Source organism: Oryctolagus cuniculus, chromosome 4 (genome assembly GCF_051225735.1).
Source record: "Oryctolagus cuniculus isolate XC-2025 breed Fujian yellow rabbit chromosome 4, ASM5122573v1, whole genome shotgun sequence".
Lineage (NCBI taxonomy): Eukaryota > Metazoa > Chordata > Mammalia > Lagomorpha > Leporidae > Oryctolagus > Oryctolagus cuniculus.
In genome coordinates this window covers 118,292,729-118,308,639 of record NC_142870.1, presented here as the reverse complement: position 1 = coordinate 118,308,639, position 15,911 = coordinate 118,292,729, and the positions used below count along the sequence as shown (strand labels likewise).

At 37.1% G+C, this 15,911-nt stretch overlaps 1 long non-coding RNA gene across 2 annotated transcripts in view; it reads left to right on the top strand.

Annotated features, from left to right (window-relative positions):
* The window catches only part of LOC149127085 (uncharacterized), a 152,475-nt gene extending 137,471 nt beyond the window's left edge, over window positions 1-15,004 (top strand). The window contains exons 3-4 of one of the 2 annotated variants that reach the window (XR_016232590.1): window positions 7,505-7,556; window positions 8,489-8,650. This is a non-coding gene — a long non-coding RNA (uncharacterized LOC149127085). Of the gene's footprint in view, window positions 1-7,504; window positions 7,557-8,488; window positions 8,651-13,933 lie in introns of those variants that run through there. The other variant, XR_016232592.1, reaches the window with a different exon arrangement.
* The last annotated feature ends 907 nt before the right edge of the window (window positions 15,005-15,911 follow it).

Below are 15,911 nucleotides of genomic sequence, written 5' to 3'. Positions count from 1 at the left end.
GATTTATGGACTTTTCTTAGCAAGATATCTCAGAGCCCTCTGTAAGTGGACCAGCCTGCTTTTCATTTGAAAGATCTGGGTTGATAATCTCACTCTTGGATAGAAATTTGATGAGTAGATGGGTCTCTACAATGACTGAAATTAGACATCTGCTCATGAGTGTACTCTCTGTGATTATTGACAAATCATTTAGAAACTGTCTATTTTATTGTGAGTGACAAATTAGCTACTGCCAAAGATATCAATGGATCAAAATATGCTAACTACTATTCTGGAGCTGGTTTCTATGATAGTAGCTGTGTCCATACAACTTCCCATGATGCGGTAGGGAGATGCTACCAAATCACATTTCAATAGTAGCCCTCCCCTACCTTCATCTCTGACCTGTGGAGAATAACCATGAACGTTTCTAAGAAGGAAGGAACCTCACACAGTAGGGCATTTTCCAAATTTGGGAGAAAACTGGGACGTTGATGAATGGGTCATATATAGTACGAACATGAACTTCATTATTTTTATCTCCATATGCTTTTGATCTTTTCTATATATTATAATAAGGAAATTGTGATATCTCCAGCTCATTTGATGTGACCCACTGTTGAGTCCAGGTCAGTCAGCAACCAGCAATTGTTAAACCCACGCTTAGGAGTTACAGCAAACATATTAAACCAAAGATCTTTAGGAAGTTATTCATGTTGATAAATTCAGAAAGTTATATAGAAAAATTATTACTAAAACAGAATTACTTAAACAGAATGCATGAAATTAGAGATATTGCTATCCAGAATTTATAAAGCCTTTGCATGGAGGCACCTAGAGCTATAATACTCTATAATACTTTTTTTAAAGATTTATTTATTTATTTGAAAGGCAAAGTTACAGAGCGGTAGAAGCAGAGGTGGGGGACGTCTTCCATCCACTGGTTCTCTCTCCAGGTGGCCGCAAAGGCTAGAGCTGCACTGATCCGAAGCCAGGAGCCCGGAGCTTCTTTCAGGTCTTCCGTGTTGGTACAGGGGCCCAAGGATTTGGGCCATCTTCCACTGCTTTCCCAGGCCATAGATGAGAGCTGAATCAGAAGTGGGCAACTGGGACTTGAACTCGATGTCCATATGGGATGCTGCCACTGCAGGTGGCTGCTTTACCCACTGCCATGACACCAGCTCTGAGCTATAATTTTTTTTTTTTTTGCTTCTGTACGGAAGGCTGCCTCTGCCATAGGCAGAAAAGTTCCCTTTGGTATTGAGCTTCTCCTGAGGTTGCTAGGATCTTCAGTCCTCTGTGGTCAACCTCAGTCAGCATTACCACTATTTTCAGGCCCACAGGCATCATTTGTTGCCTAATGTTGCTCCCTGTTGTCACTCTAGAGATGAGAAGCAAAAACAAACAAACAAAAAACATGAATGTAATTTCTGTTCTTCATACTATCTGTTCTCCAGCTAGTGCCCCTTAATCAGAAGAACCCCACTAGGGCCAGCACTGCGGCTCACTATGCTAATCCTCCGCCTTGCGGCATCGGCACACCGGGTTCTAGTCCCGGTCGGGGCGCCAGATTCTGTCCCGGTTGCCCCTCTTCCAGGCCAGCTCTCTGCTGTGGCCAGGGAGTGCAGTGGAGGATGGCCCAAGTGCTTGGGCCCTGCACCCCATGGGAGTCCAGGATAAGTACCTGGCTCCTGCCATCGGATCAGCGCGGTGCACCGGCCGCAGCGCGCCGACCGCGGCGGCCATTGGAGGGTGAACCAACGGCAAAGGAAGACCTTTCTCTCTGTCTCTCTCTCTCACTGTCCACTCTGCCTGTAAAAAAAATAAATAAAAAAATAAAAATTCCTAAAAAAAAAAAAAAAGAAAAAAGAACCCCACAGAAATCTTTAGGTGAGTACTTAAGGGGAATTCAGTTGAAAGGCTTCCAGAACATGGCTGTGTAGAGAGTCTGGGAGGGTTTATATATAGGGTAACACCCACTCTCTAGTCTATGTATGCTCTACTGCTTTTTAGAATATACAATAGTCTTTCAGGCAAACTGCCAGGTGTAGCAGATGGAAATCAATGGATTTTTTTAAACTTTTATTTAATGAATATAAATTTCCAAAGTACAGCTTATGGATTACAATGGCTTCCCCCCCCCCCATAACGTCCCTCCCACCTGCAACCCTCCCCTTTCCAACTCCCTCTCCCCTTCCATTCACATGAGGATTCATTTTCAATTCTCTTTATATACAGAAGATCAGTTTAGCATACATTAAGTAAAGATTTCAACAGTTTGCTCCCACACAGAAACATAAAGTGAAAAATACTGTTTGAGTACTAGTTATAGCATTAAATCTCAATGTACAGCACACCAAGGACAAAGATCCTACATGAGGAGTAAGTGCACAGTGACTCCTGTTGTTGACTTAACAAATTGACACTCTTGTTTATGGCATCAGTAATCAGCCTAGGCTCTTGTCATGAGTTGCCAAGGCTATGGAAGCCTTTTGAGTTCACCAACTCTGATCATATTTAGACAAGGTCGTAGTCAAAGTGGAAGTTCTCTCCTCCCTTCAGAGAAAGGTACCTCCTTCTTTGATGACCCGTTCTTTCCACTGGGATCTCACTTGCGGAGATCTTTCATTTAGGTTTGTTTGTTTGTTTGTTTGTTTTTTCCCCAGAGTGTCTTGGCTTTCCATGCCTGAAATACTCTCATGGGCTTTTCAGCCGGATCTGCATGCCTTAAGGGCTGATTCTGAGGCCAGAGTGCTGTTTAGGACATCTGCCACTCTATGGGTCTGCTGTGTATCTCACTTCCCATGTTGGATCATTCTCTCCCTTTTTGATTCTATCAGCTGGTATTTGCAGACACTAATCTTGTTTATGTGATCCCTTTGGTTCTTAGTCCTATCATCATGATCAGTTGTGAACAGAAATTGATCACTGGGACTAGTGAGATGGCATTGGTACATGCCACCTTGATGGGATTGAATTGGAATCCCCTGGTATGTTCCTAACTCTACTGTTTGAGGTAAGTCAGCTTGAGCATGTCCCGAATTGCACATCTCTTCCCTCTCTTATTCCCACTCTTATATTTAACAGTGATCACTTTTCAGTTAAGTTTCAGCACTTAAGAAGAATTGTGTATTGATTACAGTATTCAACCAAAAGTATTAAGTAGAACAAACAAACAAAATACTAAGAGGGATAACATATCAAGTTGCTCATCAACAGTCAGGGTGAGGGCTGATCAAGTCATTGTTTCTCCTAGTGTTCATTTCACTTTAACAGGTTTCCTTTTTGGTGCTCAGTTAGTTGTCACCTATCAAGGGGAACAAGTGGTATTTGTCTCTTTGGGATTGGCTTATTTCACTCAGCATAATGTTTTCCAAATTCCTAACAGGGATCACTCTTCAGTTAAAATTTAAACACCTAAGAATAATTGTGTGTTAATTACAGAGTTCAACCAATGTTACTAGAACAAAAAAAATACTAAAATGGATAAAGTATTACATTGTACATCAACCGTCAGGACAAGAGCTGATCAAGTCACTGTTTCTCATAGTGTCCATTTCATTTCAACAAGTTTCCCCTTTGGTGCTCAGTTAGTTGTCGCTGATCAGGGAGAACATATGATATTTGTCCCTTTGGGACTGGCTTATTTCACTCAGCATGATGTTTTCCAAATTCCTCCATCTTATTGCAAATGACCGAGTTTTGTTGTTTTTGACTGCTGTATAGTATTCGATAGAGTACATGTCCCATAATTTCTTTATCCAGTCTACTGTTAATGGGCATTTGGGTTGGTTCCAGGTCTTAGCTATTGTGAATTGAGCTGCAATAAACATTGAGGTGCAGACAGCTTGTTTGTTTGCCAATTTCATTTCCTTTGGGTAAATTCCAAGTAGTGGGATGGCTGGGTTGAATGGTGGGGTTATCTTCAGGTTTCTGAGGACTCTCCAAACTGACTTCCACAGTGGCTTAACCAATTTGCATTCCCACCAACAGTGGGTTAGTGTCCCTTTTTCCCCACAACCTCTCCAGCATCTATTGTTGGTAGATTTCTGAATGTGAGCCATTCTAACTGGGGTGAGGTGAAACCTCATTGTGGTTTTGATGTGCATTTCCCTGATTGCTAGTGCTCTTGAACATATTTTCATGTGTCTGTTGGCCATTTGGATTTCATCTTTTGTAAAATGTCTATTGAGGTCCTTGTCCCATCTCTTAAGTGGGTTGTTTGTTTTGATGTTGTGGAGTTTCTTGATTTCTTTGTAGATTCTGGTTATCAACCCTTTATCAGTTGCATAGTTTGCAAACATATTTTCCCATTCTGTCGGTTGTCTCTTCACTTTTCTGACTCCGACTGTTTCTTTTGCAGTACAGAAACTTCTCAATTTGATGCAATCCCAAATGTTAATTTTGGCTTTGACTGCCTGTGCTTCTGGGGTGTTTTCCAAGAAGTCATTGCCGGTACCTATATTAGTATATTTTCCACAATCATTTACACCCAGCTTCCTCCATATTTTTAAAATTCAAACTACTTTTCAGTTTTTTTAAAAGATTTATTTATTTATTTGAAAGTCAGAGTTACACAGAGAGAGGAGTGGCAGAGGCAGAGAGAGAGAGAGAGAGAGAGAGAGAGAGAGAGAGAGAGAGAGAGTTGGTGGGTCTTCCATCCGATGGTTCATTCCCCAGATGGCTGCAATGGCCAGAGCTGTGCCGATCTGAAGCTAGGAGCTAGGAGCTTCCTCCTGGTCTCCCATGTGGGTGCAGGCGCCCAAAGTCTTGGTCCATCTTCTACTGCTTTCCCAGGCCATAGCAGAGAACTGGATTGGAAGTAGAGCAGCTGGTCTCGAACCGGCGCCAATATGGGATGCTGGCACTTCAGACCAGGGCATTAACCCACTGTGCCATAGCGCTGGCCCCACCTTTTCAGTTTTAGACGTCATAAGAATGAGTAGATTTTCTGCTCATCATCATTTTCTTAAAGTGTGTGATAATAAGTATAAACATATGAAGTAGTCCTACTACATTCTACAATATAATGAATTTATCACATAAAAAGTGAAGAAAAAGTAATAGTATATGTACTTTCTGATTTTAGATTACTATTTTCTAGAATGAGAACAGTGTTCTCCCTGCTTTACATCAGTGATAAAATATATCACCTTGAATTTCTTTCCTAGTGTACATACTCAAGTAGTGAGACATTTTTGAGAGAACTAAATTAACCTACATGAGGGGATATTGGTATCTATTCTGGCTTACACAACAATCTTCTGGAACCTAACAGTGTACCATCCTTGACATTCAGTAAGTACTTTTGGTGTGGAATTATGAGAAGGAGGTAGCATTTGGGAAACTAGAGGTAGGCTAAGACAATCTGTAAGATTTTCACATGGAAAAATAAAGAGACTGTAGACTTGAATAAGAAGCTTCAGTATATTTTCATGTGATGGCAGATGTCAGTTAGGCTGGTAGTAGCAGAACTTTAGGGACAAACAGGATTTTATGATTTTCAGTAAATTCTATGCAGCAAAATGACATAGCAAAAATCAAGAGACTTGGGGAGAATTCAAGGGATAGGACTTGTGTGATTACCTGTGGGAGGCTATGTATGCTTGAGGGAGAATGGTGGCTTTAGTTAAATTGGGGAATGTAAAGTGAAGAGCTGACTTGGAGAAATGATTATATGTTCTATTTTCAATGTTAGCTTGTGCTATTTCTGGGATATAAAGTTGGTTTATAATTTAGGTTTGGTGAAGATAAGTTAGGTTGGGATATAGTTGAATCAGACCCAATCTTATTCCTATTTGGAATAATGAACAATACCCTCCTTGAATTTTTTGTTCTTATCTGTTAAATAAAGAGTCTATTCAGAGTTTTGATGATACTTGTGTTCTATTCTGTTTTCAAGTTTGCCTTTCTAACCTTCAATAATTTGATCTGCATAAAATGTACATTGTTTTTAATTTTTTTATTGTGGTAAAATATACATAACATAAAATGTACCGTTTTCTCCATTTTAAGAATACAATTCAGTGTATTTACATATATTCATATTGTTTTGCAAAAGTCACCTCTATCTGTGATACAAAGCTATTTAATGATTACAAACCAAACTTTGCACATACTAAACAAAATCCCTTTTTCTCCCTCACCCTAGCCTTCCTAGTAACAACATAACTTTCTTCTGTATGGAGGAATGAGGTACATAGAAGTAAACTCATATAAAATGTAGTTTATAAAGTTATATTTTATTTAACCTTGGAAACTTAAACAATTTCTATGCTATTTTCCGTATATAATATATACAGATAACTATATTTTCAGGAAAATTGGAATATATGTTCATTAAAGGTCAAAGAGGTTGTTTATGAAATTTTAAATAATGTATTTAATTTTAAAGAGTATGATTTGGTTCTGAGAACACACTGTCATCTCAAATAATTGTATAAATAATGGATACATGTAGTCTTAATATATGTCTAAACAATGGACTATATATTTCCAGAAATGCATTATTTTTTAGGTATAGGTGTAATAGTTTATCAGAAAAATGTCTCTGAGAGAGTCCCTTTAGAATTGAAAGAACTCTAATCAAGGCCTAGAAAAATAAGCTATTGCAGTTTGACCAAAATGAATGCTTGATGGGAATTCTTCTATAAAAGTATAATTCTTCAATGGTCTGTCTCTTGCCTTTGTCAGACAGTAAATAAATATGGCACAGAAAAAGCATAACTTTGGTGGTTTATAGCCCAAGCATCAAAAATATCTAAGCATAAGCCCAAAGCTCATGCTTTATACTCACAGAGTAAAAATGCCTTTGACATTGTCTGACATTGATCATTCAAACAATATTTGTGAACTCTTTGAAATCCATTTAGATAAGATTTTAAATACACTAAAGACCAATCTAATTCTTTTCTGAACATGCTCCAAAAATTAATTTAATGTTGCATTTTAATGGAAATATTTTATGAAGTCTAATCATAAAAACATACCTATTTTTCAGATTTAGTTTTATTTGTTGTAATATGTGACTAACACCATTCAGATGTCCTTCTGTCCCTGAAGGCTTAGGAATAATTGCTATGTGTGTTATTATTGATTTGTGTGTGTATATGTGTGTGTATGTGTGTGTGTGTGTCTGTGAGAGAGAGAGAAAGAAGAGATAAAGAGATAAAGGACACAAGTGAGTGAGAGAGAGAAAAATGGGAGAGAGAGGAGAAAATTGGCACAGTTTGAAATATGCACCTTCTAATTATTTACAATTTAAATAAAGAAAGAAGTAATTAAATCTGAAGCTATTCATTATACATTTAAGAGGGTCCCTAAATGGTCTATCAGTAGGTAAAAGAACAGTATGAACTGATGTCCTGTGTTTTGTGAATTAAATTCATAAAACGGATTTAGAAACTTTTATTTTTCTATATTCTCCTTTTTGGAAGAAAAATTTTCTTTTCCTCCCTGTTATAGTGTCTCTCAATTCTCTCTGTCAAAGAATTCTGGAGAATTTATTTATTGTTTCTCTCAACAGATATACAATGGACACCTCTCTTGGTCCTGGGAATACAGTGGTGAAAAGGAGGGTAAAGTTTTGTCCTACATAGAGATTGCATTCCAGAAAGTAATAGTAATCAAACAAGAATGGGTAAATACCAAGTCAGGTCAGACTTCTTTTTTAAAGATTTATTAATTAATTTATTTGAAAGGTAAGAAGACAGAAATAGAGATTGAGAATCTGTTAGTTCATTCCCCAAATGGCCACAACAGCCAGTGCTGGGCCAGGCTGACGCCAGGCTCCAGGAATTCCGTTCTTGTCTCCTTCTTTAAGGACACGACTCAAAGCTGAGCTCTGAGTGTCTTAGTGGAAACAGCCCTGTGAAGACCCAGGAGAGGGATACTGAGTGATCGTTTAGCCTAGTGGCTAAGATGCTTATGTGCCATTTTGGAGTATCTGGGTGCAATAACTGGCTCAGGCTCAAGACTTCTGCTTCCTGCAAATGCAGACCCTTGGGACACAGGGTTGGTGGCTCAAGTGATTGTGTTCTTACACCAAAATGGGAGATGTGAATTGAGTTCCTGGTTAATGAGGAATCTGGGGAGTGTGTCCGTGGATGAGAGCTCTCTCTCTGTCTCTTTGCACAGGGATCAGTGAGCATACCCTGAGGAGGACAGAATTTAGGTGGAGAGCAGATAGGAGGCAAATATATACAGCTAAGGTAAAATTATACAGCTGAGAACAGTGATTCCCTGAAGAAATTGGTGTAAGTTGAGATTGCAGAAGAAGACAGGAGGTTATGTGAGGTTAAAAATATCCATCACTATTTGGACATTAGAGATACTGAATAATTGCCCACAATCTGTTTATCTAACTGAATTTCCATTATGTTGCACTAGCTTGCTCATTACCTTGTAAATTAACTATGGCATTTTCATCTATATCTTCTTATAGTAAAATTCTACTCCCTTAAAAATATTTTCCATTTTTTGCTTATCTGAATGTTAATTATTCCTCAAGGAAGTCATTTGGAATACCAGTGAAGACATCACTTAGGACACCTACGTGCAATATCTGAGTGCCTGAGTTCGAGTCCCAACTATGCTTGTGATTCCAGCTTCCTGCTAATTCCAGCTTCATGGTGGGAGGGAATCAGGGGATGGAAAGTCTCTCTGCCGCAATCTTTTTCTTTCTCTTTTTTATTAATATAAATAAATAAATAAATAAATTTAAAAATGGATGATTCTTCACAGTCCTTGTCTTTATGACCAACCAAATTGATATTATCATTTATATATAGAAACCTGAATAAAATATTTTCAGAAGAATTAGTGTAAAATTTACCATGCATAATATTTTGGTATATTGTCTAGATTGACTTAATTGTGATTATTCTTAAAGAATTTTCTTTACTTCACCAAAAATGAAATATATGCTCCTGGTAAAAATTTCAGAAACCATAGATATAAAAGAAAACAAAGAAGATGAAAAATAAAATACATTAATCATATAACTCAACAGATATCATTATCAACATTTTAATCTGTTTATATGCCTATCTTCCCATCGTCAATCTATATCATCTATTTCTCTCTCTGTGTCTCTCCTATTCTTTCTACCTCTCCCTGCAAACCTATTAATGCATCTAAATCTAAATCTAAACCATATGCTGGTTTTAACTCAACAATGTAGTGATCATTTTATGTGATTCAATGATTTTCATTTTACATAAATTCTTGCTTTATTTTGTGTATTTTAATCACTGCCTAGAATTATGCTTGATTATTTTCTTTTTATTCACTGACTAGCAATGTTCCAACTAAAATATTTTGTTAAGTTTTTGTTCAGTTATACACCTATGTTTTCAAGAGAAATTCTCAGTAATTTAACTTCTATGGAGAGTTTCAAAGCTTTTGATCATTGCTGAACTATTCTGAATTAAGTAACAATTTTATGCCACTTCTACTACTATTTAATATTTCACACATTGACAGTTTATAGCCTTGACTAGAGAATGAAGATGCATGAAGACCACCAGTCTTTCATACAGCTCAACAAAGTTCCTTTTTCAACAGTGAATGTATCTGGCCACAATTTGAATGGACTGAAAACAATGGGAATGAACCTATGGGCTTCATATTATAATGATTTCCTTCACATTGAATTCTGCAGAAAGATATCCTTGCTATTATACATTGGCTTAAGGTAGGCACTGGATTTGCAGGTAGTGATCAAGCCCTTGTTCTCAAAGCAAGGTTCAGGAAAATGTTATCCTAGCATGAAAGTAATTAAACCACCCTGCTAGTGTTGTCAGAAATGCTGAACTATTTTAAGAGTCATAAAAACAAAGCTTCTCTTTTGAAATAACTCACAATTGAAAATATGTCCATAGGATCAAGCTGAATTTTATTTTTCAGAGGGTAAACACAGCCTGGCTGTGGTTTATATATTTTCAGCTTTAATATAGAATTGAGGTGAATGAATTAAGAAACATTTATAAAACCAATTTCTTTTGTTTCAGTGTAGCCAATATCTTCCTACAGTTGCATCTTTATAAAGTTTTATATCCATTCAATCATCTAAATGTCACATAGTGCTTGAGTCAGAAATATTACTTAGAGATGCTAAGGATACTTCAATAATCCATTTTGACAATATTCATTTAATGAGCACTGCATATTAAAGTACCAATGTTACCTTTTTTTCTAGACTTCCCATAAGTAAATAGCATCAGCAGAATTAAACTAGACATTAATTATTTAAAAAAAGAAGGACTTTGATTTCTTTTCCCTGCCGAGAAGGGCAGTTTAATTGATGATGACACCACCTCTACTGTTTTCAAGTAAATGTCCACACCAGGGGCCAGACAAATATAATATAATATAATAATATTCTTATTTACAAGCAATTTTGAATGTCTGAGAGATTACCTGCTGCCTCTCTGTGCCTCTTTTTTGCACGAGACAGTTTTCTCAAAATTGAAGACAGATTTGCCAAAGAAAATATTGTCTTTTATTTCTCATATATCATTATATTCAAGTTCATTTCCCCCTTTAGAATTAGAAAGAAATGGCAAGAGCAGGAAGAAAAAATAAATTTGGGGTCACTGCTGTGACAGTGGGTTAATGCCCTGGCCTGAAACGCCAGCATCCCATATGGGTGCCGGTTCTAGTCCCGGCTGCTCCACTTCCAATTCAGTTCTCTGCTATGGCCTGGGAAATCAGTGGAAGATGGTCCAAGTCCTTGGGCCCCTGCACCCACGTGGGAGACCCGGAAGAAACTCCTGGCTCCTGGCTTCGGATTGGCGCAGTTCTGGCCATTGCAGCCATCTGGGGAGTGAACCAGCAGATGGAAGACCTCTCTCTGTCTGTCTCTACCTGTTTCTGTAACTCTGACTTTCAAATAAATAAAACGAATCTTTAAAAAATAAAGAAGGAATAAATTTAACTTGAAATGTTATCCATTTTCCAGTATTCTGTATTTCAGATAAGTTAGAAAAGTCATAAAATAATCCTGAAAAGCCTTAGAATATTATTTATATTATCATGAGATAAAGCAATTACAATGCTAGTCAGCATGTGAATTTTGCCAATTTTAATACTGTCACATCAACAGTTTAATTCTCTGAATCATTAAATCACAGATTCCACAGTCAATCTGATGTGTGTGCAGTGTAGTCTAGAGTAGACTTGGATCAACCCGCTGTCAGTCAGACAACTGCACATTTTGACACACTGGGGGAAATGAAGGTCAAGCTGCATACAAATATATGTAGTCGTTTCCTTTATATCATCATTTACAAAAATGGCTTGATATATTGTTTTCCCTCACTTGGTTTAAGCTTCTTCACTATCAATACCACTCAATATTAATGTCCATGTTCAGGTACTTGCAAATTAAACTAGAAATCTCATTTAGTATCTCACTAGGCTAGGTATTTACAGGTTGAATCTCAGTAGCCATGGGCATGTTGCCAAATAGCCATAGCATAATACTAATACTCTATAGCAAATCTGCCATATATGAAAACTTACTGTGAGCATACTCAGAGAGATAATGCTTCCAAATATTTAGGTGATTTTCAGGTGACTTTTTTTCCCTTCTCATTCAGATTTGGTACTTGGTGTTGGACCCAAACAAAGCTATTTTTTTTACTTTTTAAAAATAGTGTCTTATGCCTTCCCAATCTCTGTTGAAAATCCACAAAAATGTAATTCACTCATATTTAAATGAAATTTTGCTCTAATTATCTATTTTCTTCACTCTATCATAAAATCCATTGCCAAGTTTTGTCTAACTTTTCTAGTTGTCATAGGATTCATTTTTCTATACCCATTGCTAGAACTCTAATCACTTATGCCCTGCGTTACTTCCGTAAACACCCAGAATTTATGCTCATAATTTTTATTTTAGCAATATATTGTATTAATTGCCTGATTAATCTTCTCAAAGTAAATTTTGATCTAAATATTCTATTCTCCAAAAAAAAATCTCCTTTCCTTATAAATTTAAATGCAAAAATCTCTTATCTTAGTCATTAATAATAAAATTTCAACCAGCACTTTCAGGTTTTATCTTTTATATTTTTATAACTTAGTTTCCTAGGAAAAACATAAGTATTCCATCTTAGTAATTTAAATTATACTGAGCAATGAAACCCATTATTAGTATGGAGATTTAGATTACTCATTACAATATATAGACACTTCAAAAAATTCACAGGAATATGGAGTTAAAAAGTTTATTTTGGTACAAAGGTTTTTTTTAAAAAAAAAACATTTATTTATTTGAAAGGCATAGTGAGAGAGAGAGAGAGAGAGAGAGAGAGAGATACCTTTCATCAGCTGGTTTGCTCTCCAAATGGCTGCAACAGTCAGAGCTTAGCAGATCCAAAGCCAGTAGCTCGGAGCTTATTCTGAGTCTCCCACATGTGTACAGGGGCCCACCCACCACCCCTCCATCTGTTCCTTCTTTTTTTTTTATGTTTTTGTATTTCTTTTTTTTATTTCTTGAGATAACATATTTTAATATACTTTATAGTCAAAGGCTTAATTCTCCACAAAATATAATTCAACCAGTAAAATATCATAGATCATTAGGAGCAGAAGCAAGGGCAATAAAACATAATCACTTGAAAACAAGTCAGTTTCTCTCAGAAACAGTACATTTTAAAATAATCACAGATCAATAAAACTGCAGTCATATATTTTTTAATTTGTTTTCATGCATGCAATGTTTGATTTTTTGTATTTTTTTAAGATTTATTTATTTATTTGAAAGAGTTACAGAGAGAGAGGTCTTCCTCTCTCTTTCCTCCCCAATTGGTTGCAACAGCCGGAGCTGTGCCAATCCAAAGCCAGGAGCCAAGCGCTTCTTCTGGGTCTTCCATGTGGGTGCAGGGGCCCATGGTCTTGGGCCATCTTCTACTGCTTTCCCAGGCCATAACAGAGAGCTGGATGGGAAATGGAGCAGCCTGGACTAGAACCGGTGCCCATATGGGATACCAGCAGTTCAGACCAGGGTGTTAACCTGCTGAGCCACAGCACCGGCCCCAATAATATCATTTTTTAAGATTTATTATTTATTTATTTGAGAGGCAGATATGGAGAGAGAGAGAGAAAGATCTTCTATCTAGTTATTCACTCCCCAAATGGTCTCAGTTGCTGGTTCTGGGCCAGTCCAAATCCAGGAACCAGGAACCTTTTCCTAGTCTCCCACAAGGGTACAAGGGCCCCAGCACGTGGGCCATCTCCCACTGCTTTCCCTGGCGCATTAGCAGGGAGCTAGATTGGAAGTGCTGCAGCCCCGACTCAAACCAGCCTCCATATGGGATGAGGAAACCGCAAGCGGAGGAGGCTTAACATTCTGTGCCAGAGTGCTGGCCCCAGTAATGTGTCATTTTTAACCACTTGTTTGACAAAGATAAACAATAAGACTCTATTTGCAGCAATACTGATAAAGGCATTGCTTTCTGTTTTGTTTTGTTTTGTTTCTTTTCTTTTTAAACTTTAGCCCCCACAAATAATGGAGAATATGTGGTATTTGTGTTTCTAATGTTTGGATTATTTCAATCAACATATTGTCCTTATGTCTCATCCATTTTGACCCAAATGATAGAATTCCATTCTTTTTTACTCCTTAATAATGTCCCACTGTGTGTATGCATATGTGTGTATCACATTTTCTTTATTTATTTGATGATGAGCACTTTGGTTGATTCCATTTTTTGGCTGTTGTGAACAGTGCTGCTATAAAAACATTGTTGTGAGAATGCATAATTTTTCTTCCTTATAATTTTTAGCACTTAACCATTTTTCTTCCATTTATGATCAAGAGTAAAAGAGATATAAACCTTTTCTTCTGGTGTACTACCCAATGAAAATTTTCAGAAAATTATAAAATATTAATCCATGGAGTGTACCCAGGACATCCAGTGCTGATGTATTTGCTTCTTTCTGCCACCAGGGGGCAGACCGGGCCATTCCCGTGCTGATCATTGGCATTCTGGTGTTCCTGCCAGGATTTTACCACCTGCGCATCGCCTACTATGCATCCAAAGGCTACCGTGGTTACTCCTACGATGACATTCCAGACTTTGATGACTAGCACCCACCTATCCCTGAAGAGGAGTTACAGTGGGACCGCACTCAGTTCTGAGCTGCTGAGCAGAAACTGGCTGAGGGAGAAGGGATTCTGCAGCTTGCAGATGTTTAACAGCCGATGGCCAGGTTTCATGAGTCTGTTCCAAAAATGCCAACTGAGTTTACAGTTAGCTAATTAGGACATGCTGTCTTTTTCATCTCCTGGCCCTGGCAGAAGCTCCTGACAAGTTTTTCCATGTGAATGCAGATCATGGAGGAAGAGCAGTGTTACCTGGAAATGCAGGAGGTTGTGCTTTAATGGAAAATGTTTGCCCCCACTCTTCAGAGTTGAGCTTTTCTTTTCAGTAGTCTTCATCCAATTTGTTCTTGTAGCAAATGGAAGAATTTAGTATGCCTAATTTCCTTTTACTATGTAATTTATTTTAAAATACCTGGATATCATATCCCTGGTACTTATCTCTATCTTCATGCTCTAGTGGAAGACCTTGGCAAAATCAAATACCAAGAAAGGTCTATCTGTCATATTTTTTTCTTAATGATAGCAGCCAGAAATTTTTTTAGACCACAACAGGTTTTCAGAATGTAAACACTTAGTATCTGTTTACCAGCCTTTGACCAGCTACGATTTGGTTCCCCAGTAAGTCAGCTGACCTAATTTGGGGCCATTCTGTGCTTTATAGATCAGAATGTTTGTATATCATGCCTTTATAGAAAGAGCTTTTGGCTGCTTCCTCATGAAAACTAGGGATAAATGGTTACCCTTTAGAGTTGCTGACTCTGTTGCTGCCCTCTTATATGATGCCATTCTGCTAACGCTGGCCAAACTCAGCCAACATTAGCAGAGGCTGGGTTGCCTTGGGTTGATTCTGTTTCTTAGCTTGCAAAATGTGACTTCAAAACAAATTAAAATGTCCAAATCTCCAAAAAAAAAAAATTGTTGTGCATGTATCTCTTGGATATAATGTGTTCATCTCCTTTGTTATATACCAAGTAATATGACTGCTGGATCATATGACGTGTCTATTTCTAATTTTTAAAGAAATCCCTATGTTGTATCCCACAGTGGAAAGAATTTATGCCATTTACATTTAAGTAACAAATTGTCCCCTTTTTAAAAATATTCCTATTGTTTTGTTTTGGATTTCCTTTATACTTTTACTGGGAGATTTTCTGCCTTCACATTGTTTCATAACGATGATTATCTTTCTGTGATTCAACATTTAGCACATTCTTAAGGATCATTTGTAAGACTGGTTTAAGGTTGATATATTCTTTCAGTTTCTGTTTATTATGGAAAGTCATTATTTCACCTTCATTCATACATGAGAACTTTGCAGGGTACAGTATTTTGGGTTGGCAAGTTTATGTATTTATTTTTTAAGCCTAAGTTTTCTGTTATTATTTCACTAAATAGGACTTCTAATGCATTCTCTCTTTCCATACCTTTAAAAATCCTGAGACCTGTAGACTAGGTCATTTGTCTAATTCCTGTTTCTTCTTCCTTCTTTCTTCTCTTTTTTTGGTCTTAGGTATTTCCAAAGATTTATCTTCTACCTTAGATATTCTTTCTTCTGCCTCCCAAAGTCTGTTACTGAATTCTTTATTTCTAATATTTTAGTTTCATTTCTCTTCCCAATCTATTTCACTGGAAAATATTTCATCCGTGTCATGTATAGATTTCTTTAACACATGGATTTCCTTCTCATTTTTTTTGAGTAATCCTATGATCATTCTTTTAAATGTCTTTCCAGGCATTTGATCAATCTCTTCGTCCTCACATTGTAATATTGAAGTGTTGTTGTGTTACTTTGAGGGAGTCATTTTGTTTTCCTTGTTCTTGT